The following is a 17,519-nucleotide window of genomic DNA, read 5'->3' on the forward strand; positions in this document are numbered from 1 at the left end:
TGAAATTCTTAATTCTGCACATATGGGAACCTAGAGTTCGACTTTTTGCTTTAACATGTCTTGGAAAAACAGGAGGACTGACCGAACATTTTAGCCTGCCAACAAACACTTCGCTCAACATGACGGCTTAATCATCTTTCCGCTGAGGATGCACTCTGTAGTTAGATCAGCGCAGAAAGAAAACTCGATGTATTGCCCCACCAGCTCTCTGAATTTATAAAAAAAGATCTAATTCAGATATATCTGTGTGATTTATTGTTATTTAGTGCCAAAATGTAAACTCTATTATTGACTAACTCTTTATTCTACTGTACTTTATATACACATAAAGTACACTCATGCCACAAGTGCGCTAAATAATGGTTATATATCAACACTGCTGGTATTGCTTTTTATACTGTCACAAAATGTCAACTCATATTATCACACTAGCACTCTTTATATATATAAGATAGCGATATTTAAGTACATCCTATTTATATTGCATACAAAACAGTAACCTCACTATACGCTGTAACAGAAATATCCATTATTTTTTTTTATAGCAATAACTCAACGTACGCTTGATTGATTATATTTGTCACAAACTGCTAACTACATATTATTGCCCAGCTTGAATTCTGCTTTAATATGATGCAACTATAATGCGAAGGGAAGATGTTAAGATTTATGTAAACGTTAACATATTGATTTTCTGTAAAAGCATGTAAGAAGCGCCAACATAAATAATTTGACTTGACCTTGCATAGGCAATTTATTTAGATTTAACCTTAATTAACTTGATCTGACTAGTAAATATTACCATTTTGGTTCATTCAAATATATATATGTATATATATATTTTCCGGTGCAAATTAATGTATGTTAATGTTAGATAGTCAGAAAACACTCACTATTGAACATGAGATTTGTGAATGTATTGTTTTAAAACAGCCAAACCAAAAACAGCAGTTGCAGCGTTATTGTGTGGGAAACGTGTTGAATAGAGCAGCATTGAGCCACATTCACTCACCTTTAGCGAAGTCAATCTCCAGGCACATCTAGGTTCACTGGAGTGAAATCTTCTGGGTTCTTGGGGTGCATCGTGGTAGAGATCTGAAGGTGCGGTGATTCTGAGGAACACATCAGAAAACGATGGCTTTAATTCAACAGTTCAATCAGCCAGCGCTTTATGACAACCTGCTGTTAGTCGAAGCGATGACGATTCATCAATGAGAAAAGACCTCATATGCATCTCATATGCTTGGAGTGTTAAATCAGTAAAACTTCTGCGTATTTATCTCCACAATTCCCCATTTTTATCTCACAATTCTGATTCATATCTGCAATTCGGCATTTTTATCTCAACAATTCTGATTTATATCTCACTTTCATTGTTATCCACAATTGGATTATATCTCCATCTGCTGTAATCTCACATTTTGATTTACCATCTCAAATTCTGCAATTTTAATCTCACCATTCTGATTTATATCTCAATTCTGCATTTTAATCTCACCACTTCTGATTCATATCTCATATTCTAATGTTATCTCTCAATTCTGCATTTTTATCTCACAATTCTGATTTATATCTCAATTCTGCAATTTAATCTCACAATTCTGATTTATATCTAAATTCTGCATTTTTATCTCACAATTCTGATTTATATCTAAATTCTGCAATTTATCTCATAATTCTGATTTATATCTCAATTCTGCATTTTTATCTCATAATTCGGATTTATATCTCAATTCTGCATTTTATCTGCTAATTCTGATTTATATCTCAATTCTGATTTATATCTCACAATTCTGATTAATCTCAAATCTGCAATTTATCTCACAATTCTGATTTAAGGTCTCAATTCAGCATTTTTTATCTCACCAATTCTGATTTATATCTCAAATCTGCATTTTTGTATCTCATAATTCTGATTTACATCTCACATTCTAATTTACTGTTTCGCAATTCTGCATTTCATCCTCATAATTCTGATTTATATCTCAATTCTGCAATTTGATCTCACCAATCTGAGTTTATATCTCAATTCTGCATTTTTATCTCACAATTCTGATTTATATCTCAACTCTGCAATTTATTCCTCACAATTATGATTATATCTCAACTCTGCAATTTAATCTCACAATTCTGATTTATCAGTGTCATTCAGTAGCACTTTTTTATCTCACAATTCTGAGTTTATATCTCAAGTCTGCATTTTTTCATATAATTCTGATTATATCGAACAATTCATGCATTTTATTCTCACAATTCTGATATTATATCTCAATTCAAGCATTTTATATACACAATTCTGATGTATATCTCAATTCTGCATTTCTTTATCTCATAATTCTGATTTATATATCAATTGCTGTAATGTTACTTCTAAATTCTGCATTTTAATTTCATAATTCTGATTATATCTCAATTCTGCAAGTTTTATGTAGCCACAATTCGGGATTTATATTCAGAAGGCTGCCATGTTTTATCTCACACTTTCTGATTAATTATCTCAATTCTGCATTTTTATACTCGTAATTCTTGATTATATCTCAAATTCTAATGTACATCTCAATCTGCATTTTGAATCATCATTAATTCTGATGTTATATGTCAATGTCTGCATTTTTATTGCATAATTATGCGATTTATATCTCCAACGTTAATTCTAATTTTAATCTCACATTAATTCTGATGTATATCTCAATTCGATAGTCTTCTTGTATCTCATAATTCGGATCTATATGTCAATCCTGCATTGTTTATCTCATGATTCTGATTGAGATCTCAATTTCTGCATTTTTTATCCCATGATTCTGATTAGATCTCAATTCTAATTCATATCGTTCAATTCTGCATTTTAACTCTCATAATTCGGATTGTATCATCCATAATTCTGATTTATATCTCAAAAATTTTGACTATTTCTAACAATTCTGCATTTTATCTCATAATTCTGATTAATATCTCACTTCTAATTTTAATCTCATAATTCTGATGGATATCTCAATTCTATATTGGATCTATTTAATTCTGATCTATATGTCAATCCTTGCATTTATATCATGATTCTGAGTTATATCTCAACTCTGCATTTTTATCTCATGATTCTGATTTATATCTCAATTCTAATTTAGAACTCAATTCTGCCATTTTATATTCCATAATTTCTAATTTATATTTCAATTCTGGCATTTTTTATCTAACAATTCTGATTTATATCTCAATTCTGCATTTTAATCATCATAATTCTGATTTTCTATCTCACAATTCTGATCTTTATATTCTCAAAAATTTTGACATTTCTAACAATTCTGCAATTTTATCTCATAATTCTGACCTTATGTATCTCAAAATTTTGACGTTATATCTCACAGTTTAAAAAAAACTGACCATGTGTCAATTTTCAGTTGTTGAAGATAAAGGTTGTGTGTCACTTAATAAAACGTTCATCATATTATGCTATTATAGGGTGCGATGCTATCCTCCTACTAGTTCGAAGCGATGTTGCTGTGAAAGTTGAAAGTTTTTGCCTGATGCCCAGCTAAACAAAAATATGTTTTGAGAAATGTTTTGCCTAAGATTCCAATTATATTGTATGAAAACACTTATTTCTATGAACATTCAAAACATTCCAACTAAAACATTTGCAGGAAGAAATGGTTCCATCCATGAAAAATGTGGCTAGTAACCCATAAATAACATTTTGAGAACATTATTGAAAGCCCAGATATTTTTTTCTGCTAATGTTACTGGAAGAATGTTTTGTTCTGACAACGTTCCCAGTTGAGAGTCATTGATAAAGTGCAGGCTGATTAGATGCTTTTCTGAGGATTCTGCTTTGCCTGACACATTTTTTCAAGGGACAAAGTTTACTTTGTTTCATGCAAAAGGACACTCTCTATTTATTGTCATGTGAGGAAAAAAGACTAATAAAAGGCAAACATGGTTCTGAAAACCCATCAAGTTCTTCAGTCATGTCATGGAAAGAAAGAGTACTTCCCACTCAGTGAAGCCAAGAGGTTTCTCTCCAACAGCTGTGTGTGTGTGTGTGGGTGTGTGTTGTGTGTGTGTGTGTCGTGTGTGTGTGTGTGTGTGTGTGAGTGTTGGTGTTACCCCTGCCAACTTACCACAGATTACCGCGGGCATGGACTGTCAGTGTAGTCCCTGAGCTGAACGCAAATATGGCAGGGGAACTATGCAAATAACCAACCGGTGCATTTAAATGGAAAACCTTTACCAGGACAAACATCCTCATCATGATAACTAATTCTGTCCAAATGCTCATCCGTCTTTAGTCCCCCCCGTCGAATCTTTAATAAACCGCCGTCTTCTGGACTGCGCTGCGACTACTTTCTTTATTTTCTGCTTCACTAGTATCTGTCCTGAGACAAAACTGCTGGAATAGCCTTAAAAGCCATTTGAATAACCATCTGGAAGGATCAAATTAATGGGTAGAATTTTAACACAAGAGATGGAACGAGTCCAAACGCTGTTTGTGTGCAGAGAGCATTTTATCAGACGTATAAATCCATGCATCTGGAGTGGGATTCAATTTAAATGCATGTGTAAAACACAAGGTTTTTGTGATGAAAGTAGTTTGTTGAGATGAACGTTGTGCATCCTTGATATGCAAATACAACCTGGTTGAAACTAGTTTAAATTGGCCCATAAATTAAATAGAACATGTTGGTTTGATCATTATAACCTTAGTATATTTTAAGCCCTTACAGGTTTTCGGCGCTTCCTGCACTGTATATGAAATATTTTCTTGCTTTTTATTGTAAACATTTTATCTCGTACACAAAAAAAGCTAAACTACAGCAGTGCTGATTGGTTGAGTTATGGTTTTATGAACAAACATTCAGTCAGAGTTATCTGATCTTTAATAATCTTCTCACCCAGTCAACAAAAAGGTCCCAAAAACATATTTAATCATCTAGTTTTTGAAATGTTTTCGTTTGGTTCCAATGTATCATTTCGAAAGCATTATAGAAACGTTACTTTTGAATGTTCTCTGAATGTTCTGAAACAACTTGTTACATTTAAAAAAACGCTAGATTGATCGTCCAACTGAAAGATGCCTTGAAAGATTCCATGAATAACGAAATATAAACCAATGTTTTGTGTTAAACCATTTGAGAACATTAAAGACCAGATAACTCTGAACAAATGTTCTACTGAAGAACATTTATTCATAACATTGGGAGAAGAATCTTGTGAGAAAACGTTTGGGTAAAGTTCATGTTTATGAATGGATTTTATTTCTGGACGTTTTAGCTGGACGTTTTCTAATGTTTTTTATAACATTCCAAAAGGAAAGTTCCCATAATATTTGCAAAATTGTTCAATGGCAAATTCCCCCTTACACATTTAAACAAAAGCCCAAACAAAATATTTTTAAAAAACTGACATTTTGAACTTTCAGAAATAAGTTTCAGTAACTTTTTAAAATCGTTTTTGGGAAGAAAAAAAAAATTGTAAGCTGGGTGAATGCAAGCCAACATTACAGTTTGTGTAAAACTGGGAAAAATGGAATGAGATTGTTTATTTTTCTCCCCATCAAATGTACAAATTAAGTTACTACCAGTTTTTCTTAAATGGAGGAATAAAATCAATGGAAAATCTGAGCAAAATGTGGGACAGAGTGAAATATCGGACTCACAAAAACATCTACAATGAATTTAGTATCAAAATCAAACAGATATGTGTCAAAATATGACACTGCATGAACCTGAACTGATCAAAATCATGAGATTAACTGATTAACGGAACTTCAGATAATTTGATGATCATCTCTCATATCTAAGATCAGTAACGTTTAAATTGATCCGGTCTCAAAACGTCGGCACAGAAACGTTATTTACACATTGTTCATGGAACTTTTTTCTGACACTGGATGTTTTTTAAATGTTACTTGTTTCAGAACATTCAAAAGTAACCTTTCTATAAAGTTGGCAAAATTATACAATGTAACATTGCCCCCAACGTTCGTACAACCAAGAAAAAAAAAAAAAAAAAAACGTTTTTTAAAAAAACAAACTAAACTATAGCAGTGCTGAGCTTGTTGAGCTTGTTGAATGCAGTCAGAACTGCAATTTATGTAAAAAATGGAGGAAATGAGAATGAGATTGTTTATTTTTCTTCCCATACATGTTTAATACCAGTTTCTCTAAATGGGGGGAAGTTTCAAGTCCAAAAATCTGTGCAAAATCTTTTCAAAATGACACAAATTACTCATATTAACTATTTCCTACAATGCATTTACTGTCAAATCAGCAGATAATATCAAAATATGACATTGCATGATTTGATCAGAATTGCATGAACAGAAAATGATCAGAACAATGGGTTGCATCACAAGCAGCTGGATTTAAAAGCCATTATTTGACTGGATGTTGTGACTGAGCAATCTCTCAACAGCGTAATTTACGAGCAAACACGAAGACTCCAGAGATCAGGTGAAGCTCAAACACATTTCAGCGCTTGTTGATATAATGTGATGGGATCAATGAATTTCAATGTCTGACCCCCTGTGGATATCTGCTAGCGCCCTTTAAAACCCTGCGAAGACAGGCGAAGGGTAGGAGTAATAATCCAACAGAGGAGAACGACAGGCAGAGAGAAGGCCATTGGTGGGCAAAATGGTCAGTGAAGAGAAAGCATGAGTCGCGGGAGTAGCGCGCTTTATTCTGGCCGGTGTATTGTTGTCCTACGAGGCGGTGGACCGTCCTAGACATGCCTGAGCGCCACATCATGAACTTAACAGCAAGGTTAAATTTTCTCTCTTTCCACATGTTAGTGCCTCATTTGCTTTCAATCAAAGCCTGGCGTTGAAAGAGCGGACGCGAAACCGGCAACGGCAATTGAGGGAAAAAAAAAAGAGGTCAGAGAGTGGAAAAGAATGGAGTGGAAGAGATGAAAAGTAAAAGCACGTGAAAAAATCTGGCCACTGGATTGGAAAAGTGACGCGGGTAAATCAGATGAGAAAGAGAACATCTCCTTATGATGAGGAGAAGATCTGACAGCAACATCTTAAATAACTCTACGAAGACTTAAACCTGTTTCGAAGCGGCCTTTGATTGAGGAGTTTAGCGAGTCTTTTAGTGTGTTGTACAAGCGTCCAGCTTCAGCTGCAGCCTTCTGGTGTCAGATCTTGAGTGAGTTTGATCAAGTAAAAGGTCAGACATAACTGCAAGTAGGTAATTATCTCCAGATGAACTCTTACCTGGACTGAAGCAGCTCAGCTTTACTTGATTCTCCATCAATCCATGTTTTAGAGTCTCAAATCTGATCATCAGGATATTTTGAGGAGTCTGTACTTTCACCGGTTTCCTAGCAGCCAAGGAGAGGAAGGATGATCTTCAACAAGCCTCCAGAACATACTCACATCTTCTGAGGAGCACTTTATTTCTTCTTCTCTCAATCACTGCGTATATGTTTGGATCATTTGAAATCCTCATCTCACTGAGGACCCATTACTGCAGATATAGAGCACAGACTCATATTTAGATCATTTTATATCATTATCAGCTGCACTGTTATAAACATCTCACTGATTTACATCACAAGCAGCAGAATTTCTCATATTAATATCAGCATCTGCAGCAAATTCATATTTTTGCTCAGTTTGAGTCTCTGAATAAAACTGAGCTTTTATATACTCACTCTATCAGACTATATGAACCATAAACCCTGATGATACACAAACATATGCAATCTTTTTTAAAATCAACAAATTTCATATGTCAGGTTCTACAGTGTTAAAAGCATTTCAACCCGACTAAACTACTGAATATAAAATAATTGCATGCATATGCCAATGCTTTATGGGAGCTTGTTCTGCCACGGAATATACGAATAAAAAAATAAGTAAAAAAAAGTATAATTGTAACTTCTGAGGAATAAGTCAAAATTCGGACTTTCTTGCAATTTCTGACGTTTTTCTCTTGAATCACACAATTCTGTTTTGTTCTCATCTCCCTGCTCATTTACAGAATTATATTTATATAAATATATTTTGAAACATATTTATTTTTTGGGCATGTTTTATTTGTTTGGTATATTTTGATTAATACATTAAAATTTATGTGCGTGGTTTTTTTTTTTGTTTTGCTATATGGATCTGGGACTGAATCAGCTTCGCTTGCTTGATTATTCAGACCTCATTTTTTAGAAACTGTGAGGTCTCAGCTGAGGAAGTTTTTTATTTTTCACCTCTCCGTTTTCAATTGTATATGTTTTGAAACTCCTGAGCTTTGATCATTATGATCTCTTACCTTCGGGTTCTCCAGAATTCCAGATTCATAGCTGTTAAGAGAAATTTGTATTATGTTTTTTTTTTTTTTTTAAATGCAATAACAGCAGTAAAGAAAACGTGTTTTTTTTGTGAGTGACTTTTTTGTGTGTGAATTTGATTTGATTTGATTGCTGATTTGAGTCTTGCTGGGTGAAAGGAGCATTCGGGTTGAGTGGTATGGGAATACTATGATGATTATTTTCAGTCAGAAATTGGTAGTAAATTTAGTTAATTATTACAAATTGTTGGTGATTTTAGTGAATAATTACAAAAACTCGAAGTAACACGCAAATAATTACAAAAACTCGAAGTAACACATTGGGGTAAACATAGAAAGACTGTATTAGTAATAGTATTTTCTTGTAAAACATACTGTAGAACTGCTGATTCTTTCTATATGCAACAATGTATTTTAAAAAACTATGTTAATGATGAAAGACCGGCTATCAGTCTCAGATGATGAGCTCCATCTAGTGCACTGAATCAGGAGAGCGTCCCAAATCAGCTGTGGAGCTCAAGCTCTGTTTGAAGGCTGTTTTGGGGTTAATTCAGAGGCTCTTCACCTTTACATGCAGTGTCTAGTTTTGATTGCTGTGTAGGGTTAATTAAAGCTTCTTGAACTAAAATAAAAACCATTTTGAAAAAAAAAAAAAAAAAACAAAAAAAAAAAAAACATTTTTTTTTACTTGAAATTAAATAAATGCTATTGAATATATGATATATAGGTTTTTAAATATATCAAACAAACTTAAATTGTACTAAAAAAACCTTTAAAACTGAAATAAAAAATCATTTAAATAAACAACATATATAGACATATTTAAAACAAATTAAAATGAAACAAAGGAAATACAAAAATTTATATAGACATATTTAAATTTCAAATAAATTAATTAAAGACTGTCAGGGTTATCTTCTTTATCTAAAAGGGAAAATAAAACATTTTTGTTACTTGAAATTAAATAAGCGTAAACGAAAAAAAAAAAAAAAAAAAATAATATATATATAATATCTATATTATGCTATATTATATATATAATATATATAATAGATATATATAGAAATAATTAAAGTAAAAAACTATATAGACATTTTTTTTAATGTTAAAAACAAATCAAAAGGAAAACATTGAAATACAAAAATAAAAAAGTTCAAATGTTAAGAAAAAACTAATTTTTATCTGCAGAGGATACTTAAAATAACACTATTAACCAATTAGCTTCAGCATTTTTTGACTCCTGAGCTTAATAACCAAAGGTCCCCTCCCAAAAATATTTGAACAAATATTTAAATTATTTTTACTTGCAGCTAGAAAATTTAGGCGTGACCAATTATATTAAAAATCAAATTATGATGTTAATAATTCTGTGTCAGAAGTTTCAATCAGTGCATGGTTCATAGCTTCACACCTCTTAGACCATTGAATGCACAAAGTTGTAATGAACAGACTTTTATAGCTGTTTTAAATAATTAAATGCAAATAATTAAAATTAGCCTTTTCTCTGCCATTTCTAGAAAGCACACTTTTCAAATTCTCTATAACTCTCAACACTTTTTTAGATGTTTTAGCTCATTTTTTGTCTCATTTTAAATCTTTTTTTAGTTTTCTGATGCCCCCTAGTGGGCATATTTAAAAAGGATCTGATAAAAATCTTCAATTCTCCTAAAAATCTCTGGGTTTTTGACTGCAGTTCTTTGATGTCCTGTTAAAATCTGAGCGACAATTCTGTGGGGCCACTGATCGTTTCATGTATAGGAGTCATAATTGTGAGTTTTCTTTCTTCACAGATGGCTGTATTTATAGTGCTTGTGTCAGTGATAACATATAGGGCAACCACTTGTCTGCGTACTCCATCAGGTCCCTTCCTTCCTCTGAAGCGGCTGTAAAACTGCTAGGGATCCTCCACGGAGGCGATGATGCTGAGGATTGAGACGCAGAAACATTGGAGAGACACCATCATCAACACAGATGATGGGTTTCTGAGTGGGGATCTGACCTTCACAATGCACTTGAGGATAGACGCGCCGTAACACGTCAGCCTCGAAACGCGAACCTGGTTCAGTTCCGGAAGCCTGACAAAAAACACACAACAAAACGCATTCATTGTTACACATTCCCTCACATGCATCTGTGTGTTCGCACGGTTGAGGTGTGCATTTCATAAATGGGCTCCAGGAAATAGGGGATGGATTAAACATTATTCTAGAGGTGAAACTCGTTAGCTTCATTTAGCTACTACTTTATTCTTTTTAACTACGCATGGAAAGTAACTTTACCGATGCTGTTTGCATTCGTCCAGTATAAACTACCAACGGGCCAAACAGGTGTTTGTTAAGATAAGAAGTCTTCCTCTTCTCAACAAGGCTGCATTTATTTGATCAAAAATAATCAAAGAATTACCTGTATACCCGAATAGTGAAATATTTATTATGAATTTAAAACAGCGGTGTTTCTCTATGTGCCGAGTAAAACTTGATTAAACAGTGTAAAATAAAAAAAGAGGGGTAATCATAAAAAAAGTTCTGTGATGCACGGGCTGTAAATAATTTCAGCATCAAAATATACAACACATGGACCACAGTCTACAGCGGGTGGTGCACAAAATGACAATCTTCGGGAGGGGACTCATAAGTGCAGGGGGGGGGTAATACATGCCTGATTTGCTGCTCAAGAAACATTTTCTGATTTATTATTCAGTGTTGAAAACAGTTGTGCTGCACAATATTTTTGTGGAAACCTGTGATACATTAAATTTTTTTAGGATTTGACAAATGAATAGAAAGTTCAAAAGAAACAGCATTAGTTGAGGAAAACCAAGAACCTCTTTTGACAACATTTATAAATGACTGGTATCAACTGACGACTTCTTCATTCAAGTTTACCAGCTTGTCCTTGATGAATGAAGAAACAGTATTCATTTAAAAATTTACACGAAACTCGTGTTTCACACATATTGATAATATATCAGAAATGTTTCTTGAGCAAGCAAATCCTCATATTAGAATGATTATCTGAAGATCATGTGACACTGAAGGACTGGAGTAAATGATGCTGAAAATACAGCAAATAAGTACATGTGAACAGATATCACATGAAAACAAAAAACAGCTGTTTTACATTCAATCATTAAAATTTCAAAATTTTTTCTGTATTTTTGAACAAAAAACTGCAACCTATAAAGTTATATATGACAATTATATGTACAATTTTCAATAGGGCACAATATCATGATAAAGTCACGTGAACCAAACCGAGTTCACGTAAAGATGATCAGCTGAACTAAGTGTGTGGCATGCAAACCCTGTGAAAGTCTTCCTTCTGGAGCAAGCTTTATTCCAGAGTAATATCTAATGCGGGCACCTTTCCTGTGGCCTCCATGAGAGAAGCATACGAGAGCTCGTTCCTGCGGGCGATCTGGAGCCTTTCTGCGGGCGCTGCACGAGCCTTGGGCGAGTAGACGGTCTGCCCAGCACGGTCTAGCGGTCCGCATAGGACAGCGTAGGTGGCCTTGCGAAGAGAACGGAAGCATGCCGTGGCCATATGAACTACCTGCACAAACTCGAAGCGGCAGGTCCCACGATGAAACACCTGAAAGCACCGAACAACACGTCACTGAGTGATGATGAACACACACATCCACAGTCACTACCAGTTTTAATGGCATTCACAAACTTGGCTCCACGTTTGAAAGCTTTATTCTGCGAAGATCGTAGTCCTCACATTGTGTGAAACTCCAAGTTTCCTAAACGTGTCATAATAAAATGGGCTGGCCAAGTGCGCAGAAGGAGGACACATGATAAGCTGAAAGATGCCAACGAAGTGGGACGTGCCAGTAAGTGGGATGGGCAACATATCAAGTAATAATAAATGAAGAAATGATCTGGTATGACTGTTTATCTCATTAGGAAGGAGTTTTTTTACTTTTATGCTCCGCAAGATAATGTAAATATATCTACTAATTATCATAAGAGTTGTACAAAGTAATTTAATTACAATTAAATAAAAATATAAAATGAAATATATATCTATATAATAAAGTCAATAAAGTAAATGAAAGACTTAATAATTCACACGAGTTGAATGATAGATAAAATTACTTTAAATAAAATAAATACAAAAATCAACACTTTAAAAAAACACTAAATCTTTATTTTGTTGACCTTCGTGTTACTCGGCAATTAACCAACAATGAGAGGACTGGGAACATGCAAATGTGCTGCGAAAAAAAAAATCAGTTTAAGGAGTTCAGCTGGCAAAAGACCATTGGTGTTTAAAAAATGAAATTACATTAACTTAATTATATACATTATATTATTATTATCAAATAATTATAAAAATATAAAATAATAAAATAGATAAAAATAGACTAAGGTGTTTTAACTAAAATAAATAATTGAAATTAAATTAATTAAATTAATTTGACAATTTACACTCTGTTAAACAAATTCTAACATTATTTAAAACATTTTTAAATTAAATTAAATTACATTACCTTTAATTAAATTAAATTAAATGAAATTAAATTAAATTAATTGAAATTAAATTAAATTCAAGTCAACACGTTTTTTCCCTGTAAAGATTTTTTTTAAAAAATCCTTGATAACTTACTGAATAAAAATCATCACCAAAGAAGAGCGATTCAACAAGTTTTGCTTAAAAGAAATCTGATATCTAAGCTGAATCTAACAGCAAAAAATAAAAAAAATAAAATAAATTGTGATTTAATGAAAATCTTTAACAATCTAACAAAAAAAAAAAGAAGAGTTTTGTCCTTGTTGTAGCAAGACCTTTGACTAGAAAGTCAGGATGTCATGGGGGTCCAGAAAAAAAAAAAAAGTGTTTATGGTATGCTCCAAACAGTAATAGCCTGGCGCTAGCCCAAACTCAGTTTGCATGGGTTCAAAACCCTCGGAAGTGAAATGAACTGCTTCAAAATCTGAATACGCTGACATGCTTTTTAGATCATATGTATCTACTACACCAATTGTAAACTGTGGATTTCAAGATTATCTGTTTTCCACGACCTCCTCAAAATCACATTTTCAACCAATTGTTTCTCCGGCACTTCCTCCAGTGCTTTGAAAAAGTCTGTTCTTTTCACCATTGTTGTCTATGTGAATCACCTAACTGCCTCTATGTTCTGGAAAATCTTTAATTAAATCTTCTAAATATATATTTATTTCAGCTAGTTTGCCCAAGCACCAATTCTTACGCATGTTCACTTAGTTTAAACTTGTTACTTAAATTACTACCACTTAAAAGTGAAATGCAAAAATTAATAAAAAAAACTAGATAAAATATATAAAGAATAAATACAAAAAATTACAGAAAATTGCACTACAAAAATTACTAAAACTTTTAAAATGGAAAATGAAAAATACAAAACATTAAAGGAATTTTAAAAAGATTTAAATATATTATACGTATCTAAATTGATAATTAAAAAAACATCATACAGCTGATTTTTTTAAAAGTTATTCATAGAACACTTGAGTTAAAAAAAACAAAAACTTTGGCTAGTGGACCCCATCAGCAGACCTCCGATGATGAAAACGCCAGAGACAAGATACAGACACTACCACAGTTTGCTATAAGTTTGATTTGCAAAAATTGCTGTTAATAGTGTTAATCGTCTGTTTTAACGTCTTTCATAGAATTTTTCTGAAACAATTTCTGCTATATGCACAATGGAACTGACAGTCACCAATGATAAGCTACTACTAAATATTGTAGAACTTAATTTTCTGGGTAAAGTTGCTTTTTGCAATGAATTGTATCATACAACGGCTATAACAACTTAAACTTGAATTGAATTGGAATTGTGCACATTTTTTATTTTCAATTAAATCTTAGTGATTTTGGAGTAGAATATTGCCTAAAAGTATTAACCTCCATAATGAACTGGGGCAGGTGGTTTCACAGGAGGCGGCTTACCCCATGCAATTAAACCAAAACAAAAAAACAAACAAAAACAAACAAAAAAACAGTAAAACAATAAAATAAAAAAAAAACCTTATTACTAAAAATAATAATATAAAAAGTCAATACTATGAAGAAGGAAATTACACATAATAATAAAATATTACAAAAAACTTATTTCACTACGAAAACAAACTTACCTGAAAAACAACTAAAAAAAAATCCAACCTAGCTCAAAATTACACTTCAAGCAGTCAGAAAATCTATTTAAAAAAAAATCAATACAAAAAAACACTATATTATATATTATCATATATATATATATATATATATAGTCTAATATATAGGAGGTTATACACACACAAGACAACACACACATATAAGTATACGTACTCTCAGTGCTTGCACACAACGACTGTCCGCAGAATCAACCGGAGGGCTTCATCTGAAACCCAACACCAGAGCGCAGAATGAGTCACAGCCAAAAAACGCTCCGAGAGCAAGTCTTCACAAGCCCCAAGCATGCAATTAAAATCAATTTCAACAAAACACCTTCCGTGTTTCAACGGTTCTCCCATTAACAGTTGCCTGAAGGAAGTGATCTGTATATTCTCGCAGGGTTTTGTAACGATGATGGACAGTAAAGCGTGGTGTTACCAGGAAGGCGACTTGACATCGTAGCCCTGGTTCCTTCAGCCACAGCAGATACAGGAAGTGTCCAGACTCCCCCCGCTGTCCGCCAGCACCACCAAACCCTTCGACATCTCTGAGACACACACACACACACACACACACACACACACATGAGCATCTGCACCTCAAAGTGTCACTTCAGCCTGAACAAATGAAACATTTACACTGTGTTTTGTTTATTTTTACTCTCTATAAGTCACTGACACACAGTTCAGAGAAAACATCATACATTTTACATTTATTTCTGTAAAAATTTAGAATTAATGTAAAAAAAAACCTAAATGTATTTCTTGAAATTACTTTAAATGTAAAAAAACTTTAAATTTATTTCTTGAAATTATTTTAAATGTAAAAAAACTTTAAATTTATTTCTTGAAATTTTTTTAAATTTTAAAAAAACTTTAATTTATTTCTTGAAATTATTGTAAATGTTAAAAAAAACTTTAAATGTATTTCCTGAAATTATTTTAAATGTAAAAAAATTACATTTATTTCTTGAAATTATTTTAAATGTAAAAAAAAACTTTACATTTATTTCTTGAAATTATTGTAAATGTAACATTTTTTTAAAATTTAGTTCTTGGAATTTTTTTAAATGCAACGAAACTTTAAATTATTTCTTGAAATTATTTAAATGTAAAAAAACCTTAACATTTATTTCTTGAAATTATTTTAAATATAAAAAACTTTACATTTATTTCTTGAAATTATTTTAAATGTAAAACAACTTTAAATTTATTTCCTGAAATTATTTTAAATGTAAAAAAACCTTTACATTCTTTCTTGAAATTATTGTAAATGTTAAAATATATATATATACGTTTCTTGAAATTTATTTTAAATGAAAAATAAAAAAAATAAAAAAACTTTAAATCTATTTCCCGAAATATTTTAAATGTAATTTTTTTTTTACATTAATTTCTTGAAATTGATTGTAAATGTAAAAAAAATATATCTTTCTTGAAATTATTGTAAATGTAAAAAATATATATATATATTTCTTGAAATTATTTTAAATGTAAAAAAAACTTTAAATCTATTTCCCGAAATTATTTTAAATTTAAAAAAACCTTTACATTAATTTCTTGAAATTATTGTAAATGTAAAAAAAATATATTTCTTGAAATTATTTTAAATGTAAAAAAACCTTCACATTTATTTCTTGAAATTATTTTAAATGTAAAAAATGATTATTCTTGAACATTATTTTAAATGTACAAAAATGCAAAAAAAGTATTTTATTTCAGTTAGTTCCCAAAGCAACATTTCTCATTTTCATTTAGTTTAACTTGTACTATATATAAATAACTACAACTTAAATAAACATAATTAAGGAAAGGGTAAAACATAAATATATTTTATATTTAGAAAACTGCATTATGAATTTAACCTAAAGTGAAAATTAGCATATTGCAATGGCAACACTAACAATATAAAAATTTTTTTTGCCAAAGTTTAAAGAAAATATTTTATTTTATATTTTTATTTTTTTATTTTATTGATTGTAAATATGAATTGTTGTTGTTTAATAATAAAAAATATTTTTTATTATTTTTTAGAATAAACAAACTTTATTTCAGCATTTCATGAGCACAAAATAAAAACATTATGTTAAACTAAATTATGTAAATTTTCTGCAACATTTATGTTCACATAAATTTTCTTTATTATAGTTTACATCAGTGGGCAACTTTAAAATATGGTCATTTAAAAAAAGAAATTAATAAAAAAAACACATTAAAACTAAACAGTAAAAATATAAATGAATTTTATATTTAGAAAACTGCATTATGAATTTAACAAAGTGAAAGATAGCATATTCTGAAACAATATAAAAATATAAACATACAAACATATTTTTTCCCACACAAGTTTAAAGAAAACAAAATATTTTATTTTTATATTTTAATATTTTATTAATTTGAAATTAAAAATAAATAACTGAAAAAGAGTCAGGGTTATTATAGTTAACCTAAACCATAAAAACCTTTTCATTACTTTGAATAAAATAAACTTATTTTATTTCTATTAAAATAAATTAATAAAAAGTATAGAAATATATTTTAAAATAACAAGGTTACATAATATCATATTAAAATAAATTAATAAAAAGTATAGTCTTTTGATCTTCACATCCAAGTCAAAAATGCCAGTAAATTAAGAAAATATGTTTTTTCATTAAAGATCAAATAACTGCCTAAAGGTAATATTATACAGAAGCATATTTGTTTTACATCTGAAATGCCAATATGAAAATGAGTATGAATGTTACTCAACACACTGTAAACTCACCTTATTCACAGCAGGAAACAAAAATGCTTTTACGACCTGACGTCTGTCCAGCTCCGATCCAGATCCAGTTTGTCCACTTCTCAGGCACGTGCTTGAGGCCCCACCCCCCCAACACACGAGCCAATCAGATCTCACTGAGAATCAGAGGTGCGCCTGCCACACCAATCAGATCCATGCATCTGTACACCAGACAGACGGCCCACATAAACAGGTGTGGTGCTATAAATGATCCAGAAGCCAAGTGAAAAGTTAAAATATAGCTGTGTGTATTTTTAAATGTTTTACAATATGCTCATTTTCACTTTAGGTTAAATTCATAATGTAGTTTTC

The sequence above is a fragment of the Cyprinus carpio genome, chromosome A5 (assembly GCF_018340385.1).
Source record: "Cyprinus carpio isolate SPL01 chromosome A5, ASM1834038v1, whole genome shotgun sequence".
Classification (NCBI taxonomy): Eukaryota; Metazoa; Chordata; class Actinopteri; order Cypriniformes; family Cyprinidae; genus Cyprinus; species Cyprinus carpio.